Genomic DNA, 4,712 nt, shown 5'->3' with positions numbered 1-4,712 from the left:
TGGAAAAAAGTAAAGAAGAACTAAAGAGCCTCTTGATGCAAGTGAAAGAGGAGAGTGAAAAAGTTGGCTTAAAGCTCAACATTCAGAAACCTACGATCATAGCATCTAGTCCCAACACTTCACGACAAATAGATGAGGAAACAGTGGAAACAGTGAGAGACTTTATTTTTCTGGGCTCCAAAATCACTGTGGATGGTGATTGCAGCCATGAAATTAAAAGATGCTTGCTCCTTGGGAGGAGAATTATGACCAACCTAGACAGCATATTAAACAGCAGAGACATTACTTTGTCAACAAAGGTTCATCTAGTCAAGGCTATGGTTTTTCCAGTAATCATGTATGGATGTGAGAGTTGGACTATAAAGAAAGCTGAGCACCGAAGAATTGATGCTTTTGAAGTGTGGTGTGGGAGGAGACTCTGGGAGTCCCTTGGACTGCAAGGAGATCCAACCAGTCCATCCTAAAGGAGGTCAGTCCTGGGTGTTCATTGGAGGGACTGATGTTGAAGTTGAAACTCCAATACTTCCGCCACCTGATGAGAAAAGCTGACTCATTTGAAAAGACCCTGATGCTGGGAAAGATTGAGGGTGGAGGAGAAGGGGACGACAGAGGATGAGATGCTTGGATGGCACCACTGACTCAATGGACAAGCTCCAGGAATTGGTGATGGATAGGGAGGCCTGTTGTGCTGTAGTTCATGGGTTGCAAAGAGTCAGACACAGTCAGTTCACAGCTGACTGAACTGACTGATATGAAAGATACAAATTAGAATAGAGGATCTGCTGTTGTTGTTCAGTTGCTAGGTCATGTCTAACCCTGTGACCTCTGCAGCATACCAGGCTTCCCTGTCCTTCATCATCTCCTGGAGTCTGCTCAAACTCAGGTCCATTGTGTTGGTGATGCCATCCAACTGTCTCATCCTCTGTCACCCTCTTCTCTTCCTGCCCTCAGTCCTTCCCAGCATTAGACTTTTTTCCAATGAGTTGGCTTTTCATATCAGGGGCCAAAGGATGGAGCTTCAGTGTCAGCATCCATCCTTCCAATGAATATCCAGGGTTCATTTTCTTTAGGATTGACTGGTTTAATCTCTTGCTGTCCAAGGGACTCTCATGCGTCTTCTCCACCACCACAATTCAAAAGCATCAATTATTCCATGCTCAGTCTTCTTTATCGTCTAACTCTCACATCCATACATGAGTAGTGGAAAAATCATAGCTTTGTATAGAAGATATTAAAAAATACTCTCATGTTTCCCTCACCTAGTTTCATTAAATTATTGTATTGATTTTCATTCATTGTCTTAATTTGCTTCAGATTAAAGAAAACAGAGAAACACAGTGGACACTCTGTGTCCATGGAGGCTGCTGCAACCAATCCCCTATGGCTCCCAAAGGATGACTATACACTGTTGAGATCCCTTTCATTCCCTTCTCTGTTTTTACTCTTCTCTGATCCTTCCACAGTCATCTCTATCATGGATTTAGTGTTTACCATTCTCATGCACAGCTTTTATACTGAGTGGGAGTTATATTCTGGATACTAATCTTTTGTTAATTTTATGCATTTTGAATTGCAAATACCTCCTCTCATTCTGCGCTGTTTTTTTCACTTTGCTTATGGTGTTTTTTTGATATTTGAAAGTTTTAAATTTTAATGTGATCATATTTATCAGCTGTTTCCTTTATGGTTTGTGCTTTTTGTGTCATGTTTTTAAAAAATCCTTTCTCTTATCTTTCCTGTACTCTTTTTTGGTGGATGTTTTGTTTTATTTCCTTGATGAATGTCTGTGGTTCTTTGAGGAAAGACAAAATCATGATTATGTATGTCTTTCATCCTCTACAATGTTAATAATTCCAGTGACTCCCAAATGGTAGGTGGGAAAGGCCAGATTGGTGGACAGTCACTTGTTATCTTTCTCTGCAGATCAGGCTGTAGCTGCTGTTCTCTTTAGTCGCTATCTTAGGTTCTTTCCTCTCTTTCCCTTTTTTTCATATCTACATTTCTCCTTTCCATTCTTTTATACAGTACTCAAAAGTTTAGAAGAACATCAGTTGCAGCTTAAAACTACTAAAAATAAAGGGGATTTACCATAAACAGTAAATGCTAGAGAGGGTGTGGAGAGAAGGGAACCCTCCTACACTGTTGAAGGGAATGGAAAGTGGTACAGCCACTATGAAGGACAGTATGGAGGTTCCTTAAAGAATAGAGCTACCATATGACCCTGCACTCCCACTCCTGAGCATGTATCTGGAGAAAAACACGGTCCTGAAGGACACATGTGCCCCAGTGTTCATTGCAGCACTGTTTACAATAGCTAAGACATGCAAGCCCTCATACATCTATTGACAGAGGAATGGATAAAGAAGATATGGTACATGTATACAAGGAAATATTACTCAGACATTAAAAAGAATAAAATAATGCCATTTGCAGCAAAATGGATGGACCTAGAGACTGTCATATTGAGTGAAGTGAGTCAGACAGAGAAGGAGAGATATCCTATAATATCCCTTATATGCAGACTCCAAAAAGAAGTGATACAAATGAACTTATTTACAAAACAGAAATAGATTCAAAGAATGAATTTATGGTGGCCAGGGGGAAGGATTGGGGGAAAGGATAGTTAGGGAGTTTGGGTGTGGGATGGACATGTACACACTGCAACATTCAAAGTGGATAACTAACAAAAGTACCTACTGTAGAGCACAGGGAATTCTTCTCACTGTATGTGAAAGCCTGGATGGAAGGGGAGTTTGAGGGAGAATGGATACATGGAAATATGTGGCTGAGTCCCTTCCCTGTCCACCTGAAAGTATCACAACACTGTTAATCAGCTATAAAGTGAAAGTCACTAGGTGGTGTCCAGCTCTCTGTGACCCTGTGGACTATACAGTCCATGGAATTCTGGACTGTATACTGCAGTGGGCAGTTGTTTCCTTCTCCAGGGGATCTTCCCAATCCAAGGATCAAACCAAGGTCTCCCGCATTGCAGGTGGATTCTTTACCAGCTGAGCCACCAAGGAAGCCCTAATCAGCTATACCTCAATATAAAAGAAAAGTTTAAAATGGAATAAAAAAGTAAAGGGGATTAATTGGCTCAAACAAGTAGAAAGTCCTTGGACTTCAGCTTTGATTCAGCAGGTCATTGACCTAACACCATCAGTAAAGGGACAGATACTGTGTCTTTCCACTTTTTTGCTCTACTTCCTACCAGGTCAGTTTTATTCTAAACTTGTTTCCCTCTCAAGCGCATGACATTTTTAATGCCTAATTCAGGATTTCTTGAACTTGACACTAGTGACATTTGGGTTGTCTAATTTGGGAATGTGGGGGTCTGTCTTGAGCACTGTAGGATGGTAAGAAGTATGTGGAGAGAGGAGCCTGGTGGGCTACAGTCCATGGGGTCACAAAGAGTCAGACAGGACTGAGCGACTAACTCTAACACTAACAAGAAGCATTCTGGGCTCTACCCATTAGGTACAAACAGCAGAAATCCTCCCCACCCTGAGCTGTGACAACCAAATGTCTCCAGACATTGGCCGATGTCTCCTGGGGCGAAATCACCCCTGGTTGAGAGCTTCTCTCCTAATTAGATAGGCTTAAATCGCATCACATGTCTGGTCTTGGAATAATAAGAGTCGCCTGAAGGGATGAAGGTGCTAATTGGCTTAAGTGGATCTGGATTTATTTCTAGAGCAGGCTCAGCTTTTGGTCTGTGTTGACAACAGGTAGACACTGAAAAGAAGATCTAGGTGAGAGCAGAAAGGAGGACGGTGGAGATGATTCTGAACAGTTAAACGGCTCCCCCAAACAATCTGATATGAAGCCCAAAGTGACAGCTGAGCGACCTTTGCTACTCTTTCCCACTTTAATATTCAATTGTCAATTAAAGGTAAGCCTTCACCATTAGCTCTTCCATTGTAATAGAAAGAGGAAAGACGGATGAATAGAGAAACTGGTGCATACATACAATGGAATATTATTCAGCCTCAGGATTTTCAGAAGGAAATTTGCAACAGCATGGGTAAATCTGGAGGACAATATGGGAAGTGAAATAAGGCAATCACAGAAGGAAAAATGCTACATGATTCCACTGGTATGAGGTATTAATACTAACTAAACTTATAGAATTTACTAAACTAATAGAGTTTTGCCAAGAAAATGCACTGGTCATAGCAAACACCCTCTTCCAATAACACAAGAGAAGACTCTACACATGGACATCACCAGATGGTCAACACCGAAATCAGATTGATTATATTCTTTGCAGCCAAAGATGGAGACGCTCTATACAGTCAACAAAAACAAGACCAGGAGCTGACTGTGGCTCAGATCATGAACTCCTTATTACCAAATTCAGACTGAAATTGAAGAAAGTAGGGAAAACCACTAGACCATTCAGGTATGACCTAAATCAAATCCCTTATGATTATACAGTGGAAGTGAAGAAATAGATTTAAGGGCCTAGATCTGATAGAGTGCCTGATGAACTATGGACAGAGGTTCCTGACATTGTACAGGAGACAGGGATCAAGACCATTCCCATGGAAAAGAAATGCAAAAAAGCAAAATGGCTGTCTGGGGAGGCCTTACAAATAGGTGTGAAAAGAAGAGAAGAGAACGGCAAAGCATAGGAGAAAAGGAAAGATATAAACATCTGAATGCAGAGTTCCAAAGAATAGCAAGAAGAGATAAGAAAGCCTTCCTCAGTG

Source organism: Bison bison, unplaced genomic scaffold, assembly GCF_000754665.1.
Source record: "Bison bison bison isolate TAMUID 2011002044 unplaced genomic scaffold, Bison_UMD1.0 scf7180017864506, whole genome shotgun sequence".
Taxonomy (NCBI): Eukaryota; Metazoa; Chordata; class Mammalia; order Artiodactyla; family Bovidae; genus Bison; species Bison bison.
The sequence above is the reverse complement of the archived record's forward strand: the minus strand, read 5'-3'. Positions refer to the sequence as shown.